Source organism: Bubalus kerabau, chromosome 2 (genome assembly GCF_029407905.1).
Source record: "Bubalus kerabau isolate K-KA32 ecotype Philippines breed swamp buffalo chromosome 2, PCC_UOA_SB_1v2, whole genome shotgun sequence".
Classification (NCBI taxonomy): Eukaryota; Metazoa; Chordata; class Mammalia; order Artiodactyla; family Bovidae; genus Bubalus; species Bubalus kerabau.
In genome coordinates, this window is record NC_073625.1 from 187,797,256 (window position 1) to 187,821,100 (window position 23,845).

At 46.2% G+C, this 23,845-nt stretch overlaps 1 pseudogene; it reads right to left on the reverse strand.

Annotated features, from left to right (window-relative positions):
* Window positions 1-2,212: 2,212 nt before the first annotated feature.
* LOC129644217 (actin, cytoplasmic 1-like) lies at window positions 2,213-22,931 on the reverse strand (annotated as a pseudogene).
* Between the last annotated feature and the right edge of the window lie 914 nt (window positions 22,932-23,845).

The window sequence follows — 23,845 nt, forward strand, 5'->3', positions numbered from 1 at the left end:
TCTTCAGCACTCAACCTTCTTTATGGTCCAGCTCTCACATCCATACACGACTACTGGAAAAACCATAGCTTTGACTACATGCACCATTGTCAGCAAAGTCATGACTCTGCTTTTTAATATGCTGTCTAGCATATTTGTCATAGCTTTCCTTCCAAAGAGCAAGTGTCTTTTAATTTCATGGCTGCAGACACTATCTGCAATGATTTTGGAGCCCAAGAAAAGAAAATCTGTCACTGCTTCCACTTTTTCCCTTTATATTTTCCATAAAGTGATAGGACTGGATGCCATGACCTTTGTTTCTTGAATCTTGAGTTTCAACCAGATTTTTACTGTCCTTTTTCACCCTCATCAAGAAGTTCTCTTTTTTAGGTGATATTAACATTTAACAGTGAATGCTGAGTAAAGCACATTACACTCAGTAATGTGATTGGACTTGATCCAATCAGTAGAAGGTGTTAGGAGAAAAAGACTGAAGTCCGTGGAGAAAGAGGGAACTATGCTTCAAGACTGCCTTCAGGCTCGAGCTGCAACATCAGCTTTTCCTTGGGTCTCCAAATTGTAACCCACTTTGGCATTCTTGCCTTGAGAACCCCACGAACAGTATGAAAAGGCAAAAAGATACAACATTGAAAGATGAACCCCCAGGTCAGTAGTTGTCCAATATGCTACTGGAGAAGAGTGGGGAAATAGCTTCAGAAGGAATAAAGAGGCTGAGCCAGAGTGGAAACAATACTTAGTTGTGGATGCGTCTGGTGGTAAAAGTAAAGTCCAATACTGTGAAGAACAATATTGCACAAACCTGGAATGTTAGGTCCATGAATCAAGGTAAATTGGAAGTGGTCAAACAGGAGATGGCAAGAGTGAACATCAATACTTTGGGAATCAGTGAACTAAAATGGATGGGAATAGCGAATTTAATTCAGATCACCATTATATCTACTACTGTGGGCAAGAATCCCTTTGAAGAAATGGAGTAGCCTTCCTAGTCAACAAAAGAGTCCAAAATGCATTATTTGGTTGCAATCTCAAAAATGACAGAATGATCTTGCTAGGCTTCCAAGGCAAACCATTCAATATCACAGTAATCCAAGTCTATGCCCCAACCATTAATGCCAAAGAAGATGAACAGTTCTATGAAGACCTACAAGACCTTCTAGAACCCAAAAAAAAAAAAAAAAAAAAAAATGTCTTTTTTATCATAGGGGACTGGAATGCAAAAGTAGGAATTCAAGAGATACCTGGAGTAACAGGCAAGTTTGGCCTTGGAGTACAAAATGAAGCAGGGCAAAACAGACTTTTGCCAAGAAAACACACTGGTCAAAGCAAACACCCTCTTCCAACAACACAAGAGATGACTTTACACATGGACATCACCAGATGGTCAATACTGAAATCAGACTGATTATATTCTTTGCAGCTGAAGATAGAGAGGCTCTATACAGTCAGCAAAAACAGGACAGGGAGCTGACTGTGGCTCAAATCATGAACTCCTTATTGTAAAATTCAGACTTAAGTTGAAGAAAGTAGGGAAAACCACTAGACCATTCAGGTCTGACCTAAATCAAATCCAAATCCAAATTTGTGTGTGTGTGTGTGTGTGTGTTTAAAGTGTGCACTTTATTGAACTGGTCTCAAGTCAGTGTACAGGAAAGCCCTGGCTGCCTCTGCACCTCAACCTGCTCCCAGGGGGACCAAAAGCCTTCATACATCTCAAGTTGGGGGACAAAAAAAGGGGGCCATGATGGCTGGCCATTCAACATAAAACAAACAAAAAGAACAAGTATTAAGGCAAAGACTAAAAATAATTTTTTCTTTGGAGTACATAATTTACACAAAAGCGATGCTATCACCTCCCCTGTGTGGACTCGGGCGAGGACTGGCTCCTTCTCTTTAGGGAGAAGTGGGGTGGCTTTTGGGAAGGCAAAGGACTTCCTATAACAATGTTATCTCATGATATTTGGAATGACTATTAAAAAAAAAACAGTACAATCCAAGTCCACTGCCACATTGTAGAACTTTGGGGATGTTCGATCCAACCAACTGCTGTCACCTTCACCGTTTCAGTTTTTAAATCCTGAGTCAAGCGCCAAAAAAAAAAACAAAAATTAAAAAAGACACAAACAAAACAAATAAAGCAATGTCAATCTCATCTCGTTTTCTGCGCAAGCTAGGTTTTGTCAAGAAAAAGGATGTAACACAACTAACAGTCCGCCTAGAAGCATTTACAGTGGACAATGGAGGGGCCAGACTCATGGTACTCCTGCTTGCTGATCTACATCTGCTGGAAGCTGGACAGCAAGGCCAGGATGGAGCTGCCAATCCACACGGAGTGCTTGTGCTCAGGGGGGCGCGATGATCTTGACCTTCATCATGCTGGGTTCCAGGGCAGTGATCTCTTTCTGCATCCTGTCTGTGATGCCGGGGTACATGGTGGTCCTGCCAGACAGCACAGTGTTGGCATAGAGGTCCTTGCAGATGTCAACGTCACACTTCATGATGGAATTGAAGGTAGTTTCGTGAATGCCGCAGGATTCCATGCCCAGGAAGGAAGTCTGGGAGAGAGCCTCAGGGCAGCAGAACCATTCATTGCTGATGGTGATGACCTGCCCGTCCGGCAGCTCGTAGCTTTTCTCCCTGGAGGAGCCGGAGGCCACGGTGGCCATTTCCTGCTCGAAGTCCAGGGCGACATAGCAGAGCTTCTCCTTGATGTCGCAGACGATTTCCCGCTTGGCCATAGTGGTGAAGCTACAGCCATGCTCCGTGAGGATCTTCATAAGGTAGTCTGTCAGGTCCCAGCCAGCCAGGTCCAGATGAAGGATGGCATGGGGGAGGGCGTACCCCTCATAGATGGGCACCGTGTGGGTGACCCTGTCACCGGAGTCCATCATGATGCCGGTGGTGTGGCCAGAGGCATCAGGGACAGCACAACCTGGATGGCCACGTACATGGCGGGGGCATTGAAGGTCTCGAACATGACCTGGGTCATCTTCTCACGGCTGGCCTTGAGGGTTAAGGGGGCCTCAGTCAGCAGCACGGGGTGCTCCTCAGGGGCCACACGCAGCTCGTTGTAGAAGGTGTGGTGCCAGATCTCCATGTCATCCCAGTTGGTGACAATGCCATGTTCAATGGGGGTACTTGAGGGTCAGGATGCCTCTCTTGCTCTGGGCTTCATCATCCACATAGGAGTCCTTCTGGCCCATGCCCACCATCATGCCCTGGTGCCAGGGGCACCCCACAATGGAGGGTAAGACGGCCTGGGGAGCATCGTCACCCGTGAAACTGACTTTGCACATGCCGGAGCCTGTTGTCGACCACGAGCGCGGCAATATCATCATCCATGGAGAACAGTTGCGGTGTCCACCAGCGGTGAAGATGGAGCAGCGAAGGGAGAGGCCTGTGCTGGTGGGGCGGACGCAGACTTGCGTGGACATACAGTGGAAATTACAAAAAGATTCAAGGGATTAGATCTGATAGATAAAGTACCTGAAGAACTATGGACAGAGGTTCATAACATTGTACAAGAGGAAGCAATCAAAACCCTCCCCAAGAAAAAGAAATGCAAAAAGGCAAAATGGTTGTCTGAGGAGGCCTTACAAATAGCTGAGAAAAGAGAAGCGAAACACAAAAGATAAAAGGAAAGATATACCCATTTGAGTGCAGAGTTCCAAAGAATAGCAAAGAGACATAAGAAAGCCTTCTTAAGTGAACAGTGCAAAAATAGAAGAAAACAACAAACTGGGAAAGACTATAGCTCTTTTCAAGAAAATTAGAGATACCAAAGGAATATTTTATGCAAAGATGAGCACAATAAAGGGCAGAAATGGTATGGACCTAACAAAAGCAGAAAATATTCAAAGGAGGTGTCAAGAATACACAGAAGAACTGTACAAAAAAGGTCTTAATGACCAGGATAACCACAATGGTATGATCACTCACCTAAAGCTAGACATCCTGGAATGGGAAGTCAATTGGGCCTTAGGAAGCATCACTATGAACAAAGCTAGTGGAGGTGATGGAATTCCAGTTAAGTAATTTCAAATCCTAAAAGATTATGCTGTGAAAGTACTGCAGTCAATATGCCAGCAAATTTGGAAAACTCAGCAGTGGCCACAGGACTGGAAAAGGTGAGTTTTCATTCCAATCCCAAAGAAAGGCAATGCCAAAGAAAGTTCAAACTACCGTACAATTGAGCTCATTTCACATGCTAGCAAGGTAATGCTCAAAATCCTTAAGGTAGACTTCAACAGTATATGAACTGAGAACTTCCAGGTATACAAGCTGGATTTAGAGAAGGCAGAGGAACCAGAGATCAAATTGCCAACATCTGTTGGATCATAGAAAAAGCAAGGGAATTACCAAAAAAAAAAAAAAATCTACTTCTGCTTCATTGATTATGCTAAAGCCTTTGACTGTGGATCATAACAAACTGAGAAATTCCTAAAGAGATGGGAATACCAGACCATCCTACCTGCCTCCTGAGAAACCTGTATGCATGTCAAGAAGCAACAGTTAGAACCAGACATGGAACAGCGGACTGGTTCCAAATTGGGAAAGGAGTACATCAAGGTTGTATATTGTTACCTGCTTATCTAACCTATATGCAGATTATATCATGTGAAATGACAGGCTGGATGAATCACAAGCTAGAATCAAGATTGCCAGGAGAAATATCAATAACCTCAGGTATGCAGATGACACCACCCTTATGGCAGAAAGTGATGAGGAGCTAAAGAGCCTCTTGATGAAAGTGAAAGAGAGCAGTGAAAAAGCTGCCTTAAAACTAAACATTCAGAAAAACTAAGATCATGGCTTCCAGTCCCCTCGTTTCATTGCAAATAGATGGGGGGGAAATGGAAACAGTGGCAGATTTTATTTTCTTGAGCTCCAAAATCATTGTGGATGGTGACTGCAGCCATGAAATTAAAAGATGCTTGTTCCTTGGAAGAAAAGCTATAACAAAGCTAGAGAGCATATTAAAAAGCAGAGATAGCACTTTGCCAACAAAGTTCTTTACAGTCAAAGCTATGGTTTTTCCTGTAGTCATGTATGGATGTGCGAGTTGGACCATAAAGAGGACTGAGCACCAAAGAATTGATACTTTTGAGCTGTGGTACTAGAGAAGACTCTTGAGAAGCCCTTGAACTGCAAGGAGATCAAACCAATGAATTTTAAAGAAAGTCAACCCTGAACATTAATTGGAAGGACGGATGCTAAAGCTCCAATTCTTTGGCCACCTGAAGCTCCAATACTTTGATCCAACTCATTGCAAAAGATTGAAGGCAGGAGGAGAAGGGGGAGACAAAGGATGAGATGGTTGGACAGCATCACTGACAGCATTGGCACATGAGTTTGAGCAAGTTCAGGGAGATGGTGAAGGACAGGGAAGCCTGGTGTGCTGCAGTCCAAGGGGTCACAGAAGCGACTGAACATATCCATTTGAAATAGAGCAGGACCCTATGGTCCTTCCCTTCCCTCCATGCCCTCTGCCTGCCTTTCATCTATGGAAAACTTTAGCCAGAGATTAATTTTAATCAGAGAATTGAGAAATGTGGAAACAAAGGAAAACAATCAAAGGAGACTAAATAATAATAGTGTAGTCATTAAGCATAGTCAAAAACCTTTAATTTTTTCTCAAGAGCTATAGATGGGCTTCCTTGGCAGCTCAGTTGGTAAAGGATCCTCCTGCATTTTGGAAGAGCTGGGTTCAATTCCTGGGTTGGGAAGATCATCTGGAGAAAGGAATGGCTACACACTGCAGTATTCTGGCCTGGAGAATTCCATGGACTGTATAGTCCATCTGGACGCAAAGAGTCGGATACGACTATGCAACTTTCACTTTCATAGATAATATTCTGAGCCATGTCCTGTGAGCTGTCCTATAGATACCAAAACACCAGGTAGAGAATTTAACTACATGATGACCAGACTGTACCCAGGACATGAGCTGCCACACATCCAAGAACTGGCTGCAAAGAAATAAGAACAAATGGACCCTGGAACTGAATATTAACTGTACCTAAACAACCAAGATGATGTTGGTCAGAGCACTGATGACCAATTTGAAGATGACTTAGAGATGACTGTGTTGTGTCTGCATGTAGACCCTCCCCCAATCTGTCTATAAAAACTCTCATCCCCTGTTTGTCAGGGTGGGGAGGAGTCAGCCTTTGGACAGATGTCTACCAGCCTTCCCCTCAGGTGCCGGCATCTGAAATAAAGCCAACTTTCCTTTCCATCAGTCTGGCCTGTTTCTTGGCGTTTGAGAGGTGAGCAGCCAGACCCACACACCTCTTTTAGTAATATATTGAGTTGGTGATGCCATCCAACCATCATATACTTTGTCGTTCCCTTCTCCTCCTGCCCACAGTGAACTCAGGATGACTCTGTGCAGACTGTCTGCTGATGCATGGGCCTCTGCTGGTTATTTGGCCTGAGGCTTATCAGCACTGGAGCCTGCAGCCTGTCGAGTGGGTCCGGGTCTTGGTCCAAAATGTGGACCTTTGAGAGAGCTCACTCCAATCAATATTCCCTGTGTCTTCCACTACCAGTGTCCTTGCCCCCACAGTGAGCTATTGACCTTCACCTCCCCAGGAAACTGTCCTTAGGGAGGTGGAGCCCAGGTCCCCATGGAGGTACTGCTTTGTTTGGGGTACCAGTGCACATGAGACCTGTGCACACCCTCCAAGAGTGGATTCTCTGCTTCCCCCAGCTCTGTGGGGGGTCTTTACTCAAGCCCTGCTGACCTTCAAGGCTAAATGCTCTAGGGGCTCTTCCCCTCAATGCCAGACTCTCAGACTGTCTTGGAGGGCTATCTTTCTATGGGAACATCCCTTTGTAGTGTGTGTGGGTTTAATGCTTTTTGGCACGAGGGCTATTTTTAGTATAGATGTCTGCCACCTCTTTTCTCAGTGTGTGCTGGCCATTCCCCCTTGGTAGCAGGTGTGACGGACATTGTGCATACTGAACGGGGCCTTTTCTTTGCTTTATGGGTGTCACCACCTTATCAGAGGCAGGATCTGCTCCCTAGTTGTTGGAATCGAAGCCCTCAGATCTGTTTCTTAGCTGTGTTTCTGATCTAAGGTGTGAGGCAGATGGGACTGGAGCACTCCCACAGGGAAAGAAAGCACTGAGTATTCCTGTTGCTGTTGTTCAGTCACTAAGTTGTGTCCAACTCTTCGCAACCCCATGGACTGTAGCATGCCAGACTTCCCTGTCCTTCACCATCTCCCTGAATTTGCTCAAACTCATGTCCCTTGAGTCGGTGATGCCAACCATCTCATGCTCTGTCTTCCCCTTCTCCTCCTGCCCTCAATCTTTCCCAGCATCAGGGTCTTTTCCAATTAGTCGGCTCTTCACATCAGGTGGCCAAAGTACTGAAGCTTCAGCTTCAGTATCAGTCCTTCCAATGAATATTTTCTTCAGGATTGACTGGTTTGATCTCCTTGCTGTCTAAGTGATTCTCAAGAGCCTTCTCTAGCACCACAGTTCAAAAGTATCAATTCTTTGGGGCTCAGCCTTCTTTATGGTCCAACTCTCACATCCATACATGTCTACAGGAAAACCCATAGCTTTGACTATACAGACCTTTGTCAGCAAAGCGATGTCTCTGCTTTGTAATACACTGTCTAGGTTTTTCATAGTTTTTTTCCAAGGAGCAAGTGTCTTTTAATTTCATGGCTGCAGTCACAGTCCACAGTGATTTTAGAGCCCAAGAAAATAAAATCTGCCACTGTTTCCATTGTTCTTCCATCTATTTGCCATGAAGTGACAGGACTGGATGCCATGACCTTAGTTTTCTGCACATTGAGTTTTAAGCCAGCTCTTTTTTTCACCTCTGGAGCACTCTGTGGGAGTGCTCTGTCGTGTCACCTTTCACCCACTGTGCAAGTTCTCTGATTACATGGTTGTTGGCACAGCTCTCAGCCCCATCTAAATCATGGCTGTGCTGGCAAGTGGCCCTGGCGACTCTCAGGAGTTGCTTTCATCAGGTCACCAACACAGATTCACTGAAGTCAGATTCCAGGATCACAGTATCATGGCTCTGCACCCACTGTGGGCACTATGGGGGCAGCACAGTTTCTGGCCTGGCCCTGACCCCATGTGTACATGCCCATAAAGTCTACAACTGCTAAAGATGACCCGTCTTGGCTACAGGAGCTACTCGTTGTCCATTCACATGTTCTGTGTGCTCAGTCACTTAGTCCCGTCTGATTCTTTGTGACCCCATGCACTGCAGCCCACTAAGCTCCACTGTCCATGGGACTTTTAAGGCAAGAATACTAGAGTGGGTGGCCATTCCCTCCTCCCCAGCAGATGTTCTATAGGTGCTAAGTTTATAAAGCTGGCCATGGGGGTGGCAGTTTGCACAGCTGAGAGAAGAGATTTCAACTTTTCTTCTTTAGTTACATGGCCCCTGGGGCTCAGCTGTGGGTAACCCCACCTCTGCATGTGGACCACCCACAGAGGTCTGCTTCCCAAGGCTGCCATGGAGCACAGGAGTCTGCCCCAGAGAGGAGGGGGCGTGGAGGCAGTGGTGGTCAGGGTCGAGAGAGCATCTGCTCTGGTGGGGACAGGGGTGGAGGAGGAGGCAGCAGCAGCTGGGGTCATGAGAGTCCCAGTAGGGGCTGGTCACGCAGGGGGGCTGGCGGCCACGTGCATGAGGGAGCTGGCTTCAGCACCAATAGGTCACGTGGGGGAGCCTGTGGCTGGAGGTGCAAGAGATTGCAGGCGCTGGTGGGGGACTTCCCTAGTGGCTGGGGAGGCAGGGGCTGGGATGTGGGGACAGAGGCTGTAGTGGAGGCCCCCTCCTCCTTGCACATCACTTGACAACGGCGCTTTCTCCACAAGCATTCCTGGTTGTGGAATGCCTCATTCCCATCCCCCAAGGCTGTCTCTTCTCAGCCAACAGCAGGGCCCTCCCCGGGTCTGCTCTCCAAATCCCATGTTCCAGCACCAGCACCCCCTGCCCCAACCCAGCCCTGTGCGCACCAGTGAACACATCAGACTGGGGTGTGCAGGGCTGTGGCACGCCCCTCTGTGTGGGTCTCACCCTGTCCTGCCTGCCGTGGACCAATTGCTTTACTCTCCACTGACTGCCCCTGATGTTCCCCTTCTGTCCTGACTGATCACCCAACTGGTGAGGGGGCTCCCCCGCATAAGGGAACCTCTCCTCTCTTTTCCTGACTGATCACCCCACCAGTAAGGGGGCTCCTCCACACAAGGGAACTTCTCCTGTCTTTGAGCTCATGCCCCCAACAGGGACACAGGCCCTGTCCCACTTCATCTCCTCTTTCTTTTCCCTTTTTCTTTCTTACCCGGTTACGTGGGAATCTTTCTTGTCCTTTTAGGTCCTCTGCTAGTGTTTAGAGGGTGTTCTGTGAGAATTGTCCCATATGTAGATGTCTTCTCGATGCATCTGTGGGGGGTGGGGGCAGGGACAGGCAGGAGATGAACTCCACCACCTCCTACTCCACCATCCTGACTCTTTTTTATTTGCCTCATTTCTGTCTACTGTGTTCCTGTTAGGTTTTATTGAGCGTCTGTTTTCTCTGGGGCTTCTCTGAGTGACTCCATCTTTTTTTTCCCCAGGCCTTTCTTGAGTTTGATCAGCTTGAATTTTATTTCCTCCAATGAGTTTGTTATTTCCCCTAATCTTTGCATGTCTTCATTATGGGCCTTCTTCATGGAAGGAATTGCTTCAGTGAATTGTTTTGGTTTAAAAAAAAAATTGTGATGAAACACGTACTTCCATTCTCTACCTGCTTTCCAAAGACCTTTTTCAGGCGAGTGTTCCTCATTGGATGGTAAGTTTTGTTGCTTTCTTTTTTTTGATTTCTCGTTTTTAATAACTGCTGCTCAAAATTCTGCTTGAGTTGTGTTTTTAAATTGCTCACTCGCTCACCATGAAACTGGAGACCAGCTTATTTGCAGGAGGTACCAATGGGGAAGCAAGTGTAGGTTTCACCCAACCTCCAGTTCTCACAATTCTAATATTCCCTCTTTCTCTGCTGCCAAATACGTGGACTGTTTTCTGGAAATGTGGAATGTGTGTGTGCTGCTTCTCCCAGGAGTACCCCCGGCTCTGGCCCCTCTCCTTCACTTTCCCTTGTTGATAAGAAAGGACAGGCTTTCACACTTAACAGTGAGCCACTCCTGTGGGGAAATGAACTCTTTTTGGTGTCTTCTGAGTTGGGTGCTGCTGGAACTTGAAATCACTGGTCATCCTTTATCATTCCATTCCTTCCCTGTGGCCTCTGCCCTCTCTCAGCTGCTTCTGGAAGCTTCTCCACACTCTTTCCACCTGTAGCTTCTCCCTCCCTCCTACTTTCACTAAAAATGTAAGGTTCAGGGAGTGCGGTTCATTTGTCTTATTTTTCTGGTTTCTCGTCTGTGATTTCCCAGAGAAGCAGAGGGTGTTTGCCATCTTACATGACCATGTTCATACTGAAACTCTGGTCTTCTAGGATTTTTTTTTTTCTTTTTTCACTTTTTTGTCATTTTTTGACCATGCCATGCAGCATGTGGGATCTTGGTTCCAAGCTGGGATTGAACCCATCCCCGTGCAGTGGCAACTGAGAGTCCTAATTACTGGGTCACCAGGGAAATCCCTGATCTTCCATTGTAATTGTATACATTTTTATATCATTTAAGGTTTTTGTTTGCTTGTTTCTTTGTCTTTTCTACAGGAATGTTGAGTTTGTTTATTTAAATGTTTTTAAACTCTTTAGTTGAAACTTGGGTAAAGATTTAATACAAATGTGATGCTGTGCTATTCAAGGCGGAAAAATTGGAAGACCTACATGTCCAACGGAGAAGGCAATGGCACCCCACTCCAGTACTCTTGTCTGGAAAATCTCATGGACAGAGGAGCCTGGTAAGCTGCAGTCCATGGGGTTGCTAAGAGTCAGACATGACTGAGCGACTTCACTTTTCACTTTCAAGCATTGGAGAAGGAAATGGCAACCCACTCCAATGTTCTTGCCTGGAGAATCCCAGGGACGGTGGAGCCTGATGGGCTGCCGTCTATGGGGTCACACAGAGTCGGACACGACTAAAGTGACTTAGCAGCACATGTCCAACAGTAAAGAAATAAAGTAATTCTCACACATTCATAGGGTGGAATACTCAGCAACCATTAAAAATATACAGGCAGACCTCAGAGATGTTACAGGTGTGGTTCTAGACCACCATAATAAAATGAATATCACAATAAAGCAAGTTACACAAGTTTATGTTTACACTATACTATAGCCTATTAAGTGAGAAGTAGCATTATGTCTTTTTAAAATATCCATGCCTTCCATAATTAAAAAATAATTTATTGCTAAAAATGCTCACCATCCTCTGAGCTTCATGAGTTGCAGAAAGAGCATCAAAGATCAGTGATCATCACTGATCACAAATATCACCATAACAAATACAGTAATAATGTGGAAACTTTGAAATGTTGCAAGATTCATCGAAATGTGACCAAGAGACATGATGTAGGCAAACGCTATCAGAACAGCTGTGCCAATAGACTTGCTTGATGCAGGAGGCCCACAAACATTCACTTTGTGAAAATCACAGTATCTAAGAAATGGAATGAAATGAAGTCTGCTTTCCTTTTAATAATTTAAAGGTTGGGAAATGATTATGTCATTCAGTTCAGTTCAGCCGCTCAGTCATGTCCAACTCTTTGCAACCCCATGGACTGCAGCACGCCAGGCCTCCCTGTCCAACACCAACTCCTAGAGCTTGCTCAAACTCATGTCCATTGAGTCGGTGATGCCATCCAACCATCTCATCCTCTGTTATCCCCTTCTCCTCTTGCCTTCAATCTTCCCCAGCATCAGGGTCTTTCCAATGAGACAGTTCTTCGCATCAGGTGGTCAAAGTATTGGAGTTTTAGCTTCAGCATCAGTCCTTCCAATGAATATTCAAGACTGATTTCCTCCAGGATTGCCCGGTTGGATCTCTTTGCAGTCCAAGGGACTCTCAAGAGTCTTCTCCAACACCACAGTTCAAAAGCATCAACTCTTCAGCGCTCAGCTTTATTTATAGTCCAACTCTCACATCCATACATGACTACTGGAAAAACCATAGCTTTGACTAGACAGACCTTTGTTGGCAAAGTAATGTCTCTGCTTTTTAATATGCTGTCTAGGTTGATCATAGCTTTTCTTCTAAGGAGCAAGCGTCTTTTAATTTCATGGCTGCAGTCACCATCTGCAATGATTTTGGAGACCAAAAATATATCTTACTAAGAAAAAAATTAAACTGCTATGCAGTGAAATCGATAATTTTAAATGCACATCCACGCTTATGCAAACACACACAAACACATTCAGAAAATATATAACATCAACTTGTTTGTGGAATCTAAAAAAAGATACAAATGAATTTATAAATAAAACACAAATAGACACACAGACACAGAAAACAAATTGATAGTTACCAAAGGGAAAGTGGGGCAGGGGTAAGTTAGGAGTTTGGGATTAACAGATACATACTACTACATATAAAATAAACAAACAACAAAGACCTACTGTATCAGACCTACTATATAGGACCTACTATATCTGTATAGGACCTACAGATATACTCAATATCTTGTATTAACCTATAATGGAAAAGAATCTGAAACATCTTATGGTAAACCAGAATGAACTTTTTGACCAACCCAATAGGTAGAACTGCATCACTATTCTGTACACCAGAAACTAACACATTCTAAATGAACTATACTTCAATAAAAGAAATTTTTTTAAAGAAGGATTTAAAAAAGAGAGACCAAAGACTAAAAAAAAATGGAGCAAAAAGTCAGAGAGGTTATCTCTGAAAGAACTACAGTTAATTACAATATTCTTTTGAAAATTCTGTTTTCAAAACATATGTTGCTTTTAATAATTAGGAACAACCATTGAAAAAGCAACCTTGTGCATTGTTTTCTTCCTGTTCCACACTTGACTCTGTTCTTATTTTATTCTCTTAGTGGAGGCCAACCCTTCCCTTCCCCCTCCCCCCGACCAGAAGCCTGAGCAGGAAACCTAAGTCATTCCATGCCCTCCCTTTCCTTATTCCCCATTCAAATTGCTTTTGTTCCTACCTCCTAAAGAGCCCAAACCCCTCTGCATTCACCTGGATAGTTCCAGCCACCTGTCCTCTGGGCTCTTGAACTGGTTCCCTTATTCGTCTCCTTGTCTTCAGCCTCTCCCATCCTGAACCCACCTTCCCTATGAGCTGGACCACTCCCAACCTAAACACTTCCATGGCTTGCAGCAGCCACAGGAGAAAAATCCATATGCAAGCACTCAAGACCAGCCCCAGTTTCACCTAACTTTACCTCTTCCAGGGCACACCTGTCACACTCCCATGCCTGGAACAATCATCAAGCTGTGTAATAATAGCTGGCACACATCAAACTTCAAACAACCAGAACGCACACCGGCCCATGCCAGCTGCTGCGGGCTGGCTAGATCTGCCCCCTTGAGAGTGGAATGCCTGAATAGTGGAGGAAGGGATTCAACCTGGCTCCCAGTTTCAGAAAAAACCAGTTCTAACCCATGCTAGAATAACAATTTGTCCCTGCTTAGGAATGTGAAAGGATAGGATCTCAGATTCCTGCCCGGCAACCATGACAGTACCCAGTCCATGTTTTGATGGTTTGAATAACATATTCTGTTACCTCTATGCTTTTCCCTGCAATTTCACTATTTCCTTGGTTCCTTCTGGTCACCTCATTAGATAGCTGGAGCAGACAGCATCCCCATGTTATATGAAGTGGAAGGTCTGTTGAGTCAGGGATTTAAATACTTTTCCAATGAAGCTATTCAAATTCACACTCCATTCAGCAGAGGATGAAATCAGTTGTCTGGCTGATGTTATTATCGTTATTATTATTATTTTAAGAATTTGCTAATTTTAAAGAGATCAAACCAGTAAACCCTAAAGGAAATCAACCCTGGATAGTCATTGGAAGGACTGCTGCTGAAGCTCCAATACTTTGGCCACCTGATGTGAAGAGCCTACTCATTGGAAAAGACCCTGATGCTGGGAAAGATTGAAGGCAGGAGGAGAAGAGGGCGACAGAGGATGAGATGGTTGGATGGCATCATCAACTCAATGGAAAAGAATTTGAGTGAATTTGGGAGATGGTGAAGGACAGGGGAGCCTGGTGTGCTGCAGTCCATGGAGTCGCAAAGGGCTGGACACAACTTAGTGACTGAACAACAACAACAATGTCTTTAAAAGAGAAGAAAGTGAACCCAAGCAACAGAACTCGCCCTCCACCCGGGAACAGCAACATTGAGGTTTTCCTCTTGGTGCTTTATTGGGGAAACCCCAAGAGACTTTTTTAAAAGCTGGTAAATACACAGTCAATTAAGTCATCACAGGGAGGGGAAGAAGGAAGAGGCGTTTCCTTCAGTTACCGTTAAAACAAATCCAAGGCTTATCAATCTATTTGCTCATTCGTTGTGTCCAGTCATTGAACAAATATTGAAGGAGTGCCAGCTGAGACCAGCCCTATCCGAGGCCCCTGGGATTCCACTGTGAACAAGTCAGGGACCCTATCTATCCTCATGGAACTTGTTGTCTGGTGGAGAGAGGTTTACACTCCAGATGATAAGCCAGTTAACACAAAAATGCCGAAAATACTGCTGAAAATGTCTAAAATACTGCTGGGCAGTACTCAGTGCTGCAGAGGAGAGGAAAAGTAGGGGAAGGGAGAGCAACAGGGAGGGGAAGGGCTGGTTTAGATAAATATCATGGCCCCCATCCCATCACTGTGGCCCATTTCCACAAAACCCCATGGGCTGCCCTTTTGTGGCTCCCCCACCTTCAAGGCTACCCTAGAGATCCATGCTCCATCCATCCAGCTCTCACCTTCACAAACTCTGGGAGAGGCCAGAGAGAGCCCCAGGGCTGGTCCTTCCAGGAGGCAGAGCGGAGGTTCAACAGGCACAGCTGTGCCCCACCAGTACCAAGTGGGAGTGTCTGCCACACTGTGCCCTGGTGGCACTGGCCCAGCCAGTTCAGTCCCTCTCACAGCCCCCTGCTCACCATTACCCCACTGGAGGCAGCCTCTAGTTCACACACCAGGAAGCATTAGCTGGGCGTGACTGTCATTTGCAAGGTGTCTAGAAGGAAGGGGTGGGAGGAACAGGCTGTCTCTATGACCCAGCTCCCTGATTATGAGCATCCCTTCTCCCATAACCTCCCTCATAAGCTGTCCCCACCCCGCCCCTCCCATCCCTCAAGACACACCCCAGGTAGACCCTCTTTCCTCCCCTCCCTGCCACGCCTTGACTAGCTGTGTTACAAGGGGTCACGCCCCTCTCCCCCTAGAGGCTTCATCTGGGTGCTTGGAGTGAATTCTTAAAGTCCATCCACGCTGATGCTCTGATTGAATGTCACCTAGATGCGGATGGTGAATTGCTATTTTATTCTTTTGTTTGTATATTTTGGCAGAGTTACACAGCTTGTGGGATCTTAGTTCCCCAACCAGGGATTGAACCTGGGACTACGGCAGTGAAAGCACAAGTTCTAATCACTGGACCACTAGGGAACTCCCAGTGAACTGCTATTTTAATAAACTAATTCTGTTAGAGTGAAGTAAGTCATAAACAGAAAAACAAATATTGTATATTAACATGTATACATGGAATCTAGAAAAATGGCATGGATGAACCTATTGCAGGGCAGAAACAGAGATGCAGATGTAGAGAATGGACTGTGGTCACAGCAGGGGAAGGGGTGGGGGTGAACTGGGTGCATAGCATTGACATATACACACCACCGTGTGTAAAATAGCCAATGGGAAGCTGCTGTAGAGCACAGGGAGCTCAGCTCGGTGCTCTGTGATGACCTAGATGGGTGGGATGAGGAGGAGAGAGAGCTCACGAGGGAGGGGATATATGTATACATACATCTGATTCACGTTGTTGTATGGCAAGAACCAACACAACACTGTAAGCAGTTATCCTCCAATTTAAAAAAAATGAGTTAACTCTGTTAATAAGTGCTTCCAGAGGAAAGAAGCATGGGTGGCCTGATGGTGCTCTCAAAGCATCCCCTGCACAGTATCTCTGGGAGACCCCTGGACTGGCGGGGGTCTGCAATTCCAACAAACTCCTTCCCTGGTGGTGCAGGTCCTAGGTTGCCCACTGAGGGTCCGACGCCACGACAGCCTCTCTCCTGCCATCCTTTTTTCTCAAATCGAGTGCTTCTCACCTGGGACAGTTCTGCCTCCCAGGGAGAGTTCTATGGTGCTCACAACTGGGGCGATGCCACTGGCCACAGTAGACAGAGAATAGGGCTGCCACCAACCATCCTTCTGGGGATAGGACAGCCCCCAGAGCGAAGGATTATCTGGTCCCAAATAACAAGAATGCCCCCAAAACCTTATGTAACTAACTCAGTAGTACCTAATTCTGTCTACATATGGAAGCTATCTGGATTTCTTCTACAAATGTCAGCTCCTGGGCTCCCTTCTGGGTGATGTCAGCATCTCAGGGGTGAGGCCTTGGTTCTGCACTTGGATGTGCCTCTTGATTCCAAAGTGGGTCCTCAGCTGAGCGCCAGCAGCCTGCACCAGCGCTGACCGGAATGGTGGAAGTAGTGGGCTGGGGAAGAGAGCTGGGACATGGGGACTTAATTTAGATTCCTAACTCCCAGCACACATTTTTTTCTAACTCTGGCTGCCAGTGTGTGGGGAGGGGACTTGCAGGGGTAGGGAGCCCGAAGACAAAGTGCTTTTTGTGATCTGTTCAGTGTAATGTCCTCCCTTTGCACATGGCGGGGGCGGGGGGCCAGGTGGTTTCCCACTCCAGCCCAGAAGCCCCATTCAGCATTTGCATTTGTCACTGCTGGCTTCAAACTCCTCCAGGAACCCTACAGGGGAATTTCCATCTCATCTTTATGAAAACTGTAGAGGCAGATAGTTAACAATCATCATCATCACCATGCCATCTTAAAGGTGAAGGAACTAAGGGCTGGAAGAATTAGGTGAATTGATTAGAAATGTGGCAGAGCTGAGACTGGAACCTAGAATTTTTAAAGTCAAATTAAACATAGTCTTTACTTTATTCCATTGCTTTCCAGAGTTCATTTGTTCATTCATTTATTCAAAAGGTACTGAAAATTTGCTATGTGTCAAGTATGGTTTTAGTAACTGGATAAATAAGTCTTGGGCTTCCCTGGTGGCTCAGTGGTAAAAACAACAACAACAAAAAACACCAACCTGCAAATATAGAAGACGCAGGTTCGATCCCTGGGTCAGGAAGATTACCTGGAGAAGAAACAGCAACCCACTCCTATATTCTCGCCTTTAGAATCCTATGGACAGAGGAGCCTGGCCGGATATAGTCCATGGGGTTGCAAAAGAATTGGACATGACTCTGGAACTAAAAAACAATAAACAAGTCCTATCCATAAGTAGGGCTTCCCTGGTGGCTCAGCTGGTAAAGAATCCGCCTGCAATGCGGGAGACCTGGGTTCGATCCCTGGGTTGGGAAGATCCCCTGGAGAAGGGAAAGGCTACCCACTCCAGTATTCTGGCCTGGAAAATTCCACAGACTGTATGGAGTCACAAGAGTCAGACACGTAAGGTGAATAGGCATTGGAATACAGCATGATAGATGACCAGCAGCCCCAGTCCCACCAGCCAGGTGACAATGAACGTCACCAGACCTCACGGGTCCGCAACTGATCCTCGACTGTCACATCTGTAAAGTGGGTCCTACGATTCTGCCCTCCCAGGACTATTGTGGCTGTGAAATGACATCATGGAAGTCACAGGTCCAAATGAGCCTCTGTTCATTCATTCACTGCTCCGTTAAGAGCTGGAGAAGGGAATGAAGGAAGGTGAGGACCAGGTGAAACTGAGCCCATGAAAAAGTGAAAGCTGCTTTTGCTTCCTCTCCTTAGAAAGAAGGCAGACACTTTTATTAAATGGGCTTTAAAATTTTTTCTTGTCACCTCTTGAAAACGTGTGTGCGTGTGTGTATGTGTGTACATGTAACTACTTGCTATTCTTGCAACTTGCTGATCACTGTTAGACTTTGTGAGAGAAAAGCAGCTTTAGATCATGGTTTTTAAAAGGAAAGTTTCTATTATGAGAAAAGAATGAGCCAGGTTCCTTGGCACGATGGTTGTTAGGCAATGCGACCAAGGAGTTTTTGCTTTGCATTCTTCACCAGATATTCTGACTTCTTTCCACATCATGACGTCAAGAACAATCTACAACAGTGATTTTAGTGTTTTTTTTTTTTTTTCTCTCAAGAAACCTCTCTTCTCCAGCCAAATCCTGTGTTGTTCAAATACCTTAGCTTCAACACCAATGACTGAGCTAATTGGAGGTATGACTCTTTTTCCTGATCTTGTGGCCTGAACTCCAGCTACAGTTACAGGTAGTAGCCAAAGCACTGTTTTATGAAAATACGAAAATACAAGCTTATTATTACTCCAGGTTAAATCCAGTTTGAGGCCCTTGAAAATCAGGCTTTCAAAGAGGTAAGATTTAGGGATGTCCCTGGAGTTGGACACGACTGAGGTGACTTAGCAGTATCAGCAGCTGGAGGCATAGTGAGTAAGAATTTGCCTGCCAATGTAGGGGACATGGATTTGATTTCTGGTGTAGGAAGACTCCACATGCCATGCAGCAACCAAGCCCATGTGCCACAACTACCGAGCCTGTGCTCTAGAGTTTGGAATCTGCAACTACTGAACCTGTGCACCACAATTACTAAAGCTTGCATGCCCCAGCTGACTAATAGGGAGCAAACTAAGCGAAACCTGGACTTGTCACCCGCTTTGCATTTTCTTAGGCATCCATGCAGCACACAGGTTATTTCTGAGTACTTTCTCAGTGCCTCAGCAATGCTGGATGCTGGGGACATAAAGAATAAACATAGTCCTCACCCACCAGGAACCTATAGGCCAGCAGGTGCATCAGCCATCTGGCTTTGTAGCAAATACTCAAAAGACCTGCGTGGGGCATCAGGAGAATGAAGGGGAGGTGGGGAGCATTTTCACAGAAACATTTTGATATGGAGATTAATTCTAAAGTACTTCAACCAGGGCTCCTCATACTTCTTCCCCGCCTCCCGCCCCCAAGGATACACGATTATAAAGGGACAGAAAGCCTCAGTGGGAAAGCTGAACCTTGACTTGAGGAAGTGGGCAGGGCCATGCTGATGGACAGAGCATGAAATGGGGGCTGCCTGGCCAAGGGAGCTCACATACCAAGCCTGAACAGGGCCATTTCCAATATCCAGCCCTTTTTTTGAATTTACTTTTTATTCACATCTAGTTGATTTACAATATATATATGGACTTCTCAGGTGGCACATATGGTAGAGAAGCTGCCTTCCAATGCAGGACACGTAAAGAGACATAGGTTCAATCCCTGGATCAGTAAGATCCCCTGGAGGAAGGAATGGCAGCCCACTCTAGTATTCTTGCCTGGAAACCCCCCCTGGACAGAGGAGCCTGGTGGACTACAGTCCAAAGGGTCACATAGAGTCAGACACAACTGAAGCAACTTAGTATGTATATGTATATATATATATGTGTGTATATATACATATATATGTATATGATATAAACATATATAATCTTTCAAAATCTACTTCTCCATTATGATTTATTACAGGATATTTTTTTAAATTGCAGTATTTACAATGTTCTGCTAACCTCTGCTATATAGCAAAGTGGCTCAGTTATACACATATATACTTTTTTTAACAAATATTATTTTCCATTGGGTTTATCAGGATATTGAACATAGTTCCCTGTGCTGTACAGTAGGAATTGGTTGTTTATCATCCTATATACTAATCCCAAGCTCCCAGTCCATCCCTCACCAACCACAATTTCATAGTGATACAGGCCTTCATCAAAAAACAAGAAAAATCTCAAGTAAACAACCTAACCTATCACCTAAAAGAATTCCAAAAAGAAGAACAAAGCCTAAAGTCAGTAAATAAATAAAATAGAGATTAAAAAACAATGGAAAAAAATCAACAAAACCAAGAGCCGGTTCTTCGAAAGGGTAAACCAAAGTGACAAATCTCTGGCCAGGCTCACCAAGAAGAAAAGTGAATGCAAGTACACAAAATAAAAAACGAAAAGAGAATAATCTCACCTGATACCACGGAAATACAAAAACTATAAGAAAATACTATGAACAATTGTATGCCAACAAATTTGACAACCTAGAAGAAATGGACAACTTTCTAGAAACATACAGCCTACCCTTTTTGAATGCAGTCTCCTCTGCCTTGAGAACTTGGCTGTGGCCATGGCCTGGAGTGGGGTCATTTCCTTGGGCAATTTAAGCAAACACAACCCCAGGAAAGCCCAGGGTAGTGGCTGGGCCACCAGCGGTGCCTCCTTAGGAAACTCTCTGTGGGCTCCTGAGCCTCCCTGGGGGCTCTCCATGGTAGGGAGAATGATGTGGGCCCAAAGGGAGGAGAGAGGAGAGGCGGCAGTGGGACCAGGGAACACGTGGGGAGATGTTGGGGGCGCTTAGGAAAGGCAGTGAGAGACCCAAACACCACACCCACGCCAGCATCTGCGGGACAGACGCGGGACAGGTTGTGTGGAGAACCACCTTTCTTCCCCTGGAGTTCACCGAGAAGGAAAGCCCGCGCAGATTGGAGTGCGGCCCCCCAGCGGCGGCGGGAGAGGCTGCATAGACTCCGCCACGTGTCCGCGGACCGGAGGGAATGGGGACGGTGTGGGCGCGGCGCCTGCTGCCCAGAACACGCAGAGGCCGGAGGCGGCCATGTGGTAAGAGAGGGGGCGGGAACCAGGGTCAGGAAGGGCCAGGGGCCGGGCGCGATGGGGGTGGAACGGAGATGGGAATCTGGGTGGGGTCTGATCCCGGTTCTGGCCTAGAGGAGACCGGGTTGGGACTGGATACCGGACGGGACCGCGGGGCCGGTTCGCAGTTTATGGAGACCGCGGGCCGCCATGCAGGCCAACAGGGGTCAGAGGGGCCTGCCTGGGGGTCTCAGGAATGAGCCCTCAGGTGTCCAGCACCTCTGGTTTCCGGGGACGGATACCACACATCCGGGCTGCACTTCACTGGTCCAACTCCCTGGCTCTTCTCAGCACGTGAGAGACTGCACCCCCAACTCCGTGCTCGTCCTCCGAGGGGGCCTTGAGCGAGAACACCACGTGGCCTAGGACCTCCGGGCTGGCCGCCCCCCAGACCCCACCCGAGCGCCCCCAGCAGAAGGTTCCAGAAGCTGCGGCAGGGGAGGGAGAGCTCCAGGGGATCAGAGCCCCCTCGAACCCCGGCTGTTCCCCAAATCAGCAGGCTTTGGGGTTTTGGCAGGTGCCGGGGTGTGGAAAAGTGGACAATGTCCGGAAAGGAAAGGTGGCAGGAAGTAGGGGGACCAGTGGAGGCTGTCGGAGAGACGTCATGAGCACCGCGTGGCACGGGGACCCGCAGGAGTCAGGGAGGGTGGGCAGGACGCCAGGGGGTTGTGCACGGGTGACTTCTGTAGAGCCCCTGTATCTTCAGTTCTCCAACCAATCCCCGAGGAAAAGCGTTCATAATCATGTGCTTCCGAGCTGGAAGCACCCCAGGCCGGATGGAGGTCCGGAGGGCCGCGATCTTTACCAGAAGATGGGAAAGAAAAGGGGCGGGGTGGGGTTCACGTGGGGTCCCGGCGGCATGCTCTTGGGTTGATGGGGGATAGTTTGGGTACAGGGAAGGGGGTCCTACACGCGCGAGAACTGTCAACACGCTGCAGCTCAGTCCAACTCACCAAACTCGGAGTTTCGAAAATATTTTTGTTTTCTTCCTTTACATTTTTTTGGACTTTTACATACGTATGCTGTTGAGTTTTCTTGGTTTTATTTCCCGAAAGGATTACCTTTAAGAAACATTTTTTTCTCCTTAGAATATCCTAGGACAGATGTCATACAGTGTTTCTTTGGTTGTCCCTTATATTTTTCTTAATCAAAACTGAAATTCAGCTGGTTTTTCTCTTGATAGTTTATGATAGTGAGAGACAAAATGACCCATTACCATGAGAATATCGACCTTTCATGAGGAGCCTTTCCTGCAATGTAGGACACCCGGGTTTGATCCCTGGGTTCAAAGATTCCCCAGGAAGAGGGCATGGCCACCCACTCCAGTATTCTTGCCTGGAGAATTCCATGGACAGAGGAGCCTGGCAGGCTAGTCTATGGGGTTGCAAAGAGTTGGACACCAGTGAGCAACTGACACTAACTCTTGTGCATCCAGCCTCCTTCTAGGTATCTTCTCATCCTGTCTCTCTGAGGTGGCATTGTGATTCCCCCCACCACACACACTGGCTCACACTGAGGGACGGCACCAGGAGATATGGGTCAGTCTGATCCAGTTTCCATGCTCTTCCTCCTAAAATCTCAGCCACTAAAGCCAACAAAACTAGTTTCATGAAGAGTGAAAACTAGCAACAAGGAAAGGCATTTGGGTGTTGGGTTTTTGCTTTTGTTTCTCATACATCTTGCATTCGAGGAAGAATGCATATAATAGTGGACCATCAGTTGGCAGAAGGGCGAAGAGGGAGAGACATGGCGTGAGGTTCTCACGGTCTGTGTGTGGTCAGTGAGTGCCTGTGCACTTCTGCTTGCCATTCCAGGACCTGGTGACCTCAGTTTAGATGCATCGAAAGGTGAACAGTTCCTCTCCAAGGTTGGAAGAGCTCTGAAGTGTCAGCCCTTCTACCCTCCTATGACCATCCTGGGCTGTGTCCCATGACATGGAGAGCCTTTCTGTCCATGTAGTTGACCAGCCAGCCAGGAATCTGAACTTCAGTCCTAATTCAACTGAGGTCCTGGCTGCCTCAAAGCCCTAGAGGACCAAGTGCAACATGCAAAGATAACGAAATGTCCGAATGCCTGCTAGCTGCAGATGGTCTGTGCTGGTACATTACTTCATTTAATGTCAGAAGCTCTAAAAATGATGTTACTCTTCTCATTGCACAGATTAAAAATAAACCTCAAGGGTCAGGGATATTAAATTAGGTACTCTACATCCATCAGCACAGTGTGGAACATTGATGGAAACACAGGTCTGTCTGACTGCAGTATCTGGTCCTTCCATTTCTAAAGGGTCTGCTCAATATTCTAGTCAGGCAGTCAGAAACAGCAGTCCTTAAACTTTTTCATCTCAGAACCCCTCCATAAACTTAAAAGTGACCGAGGACCCAGAAAAGCTTTTGTTTCTGTAGGTTGTGTCTCTGTGTCTGTCGCTCAGTCATGTCTGACTTTTTGTGACCCCATGGACCATAGTCCATCAGGCTCCTCTGTGCATGGAATTCTCCAGGCAAGAATACTGGACTGGGTTGCCATTCCCTTCTCCAGGGGATCTTCCTGACCCAGGGATGGAACCTGAGTCTCCCACATTGCAGGCAGGTTCTTTACTGTCTGAGCCACCAGGGAAGCCTGTAGGTTATGCATTTGAAATTAAAACTGAGAAAAATTTTAAATATTTGTTAATTCACCTTAAAATAACAGCACTATAGTTATTTTATGTCAACATATTTTTGTGAAAAATAACTTTACTCTCCAAAACAAAATAGTGAAAATAATGCCATTGTTTTAAACTTTTGCAAATCTCTTTAATGTCCTTAGCAGAAGACAGCTGGGTCCTCAGGGCACCTTTTGTATTCAGTCTGTTTTAAGGTGTTGTTTTGGTGGAAGGACTGGCAAAATTCTGGCCACAAGAATACGTAGTCAGAACAGTGTGGAGTAACTTTATTTATATTTATTTATTTGGCTGTGTTGGATCTTAGCTGTGGCATGCAGGGTCTTCATTGCCTCATGTGGGATCTTCGTTGTGGTGCAGAGGCTCAGTAGTTGGAGT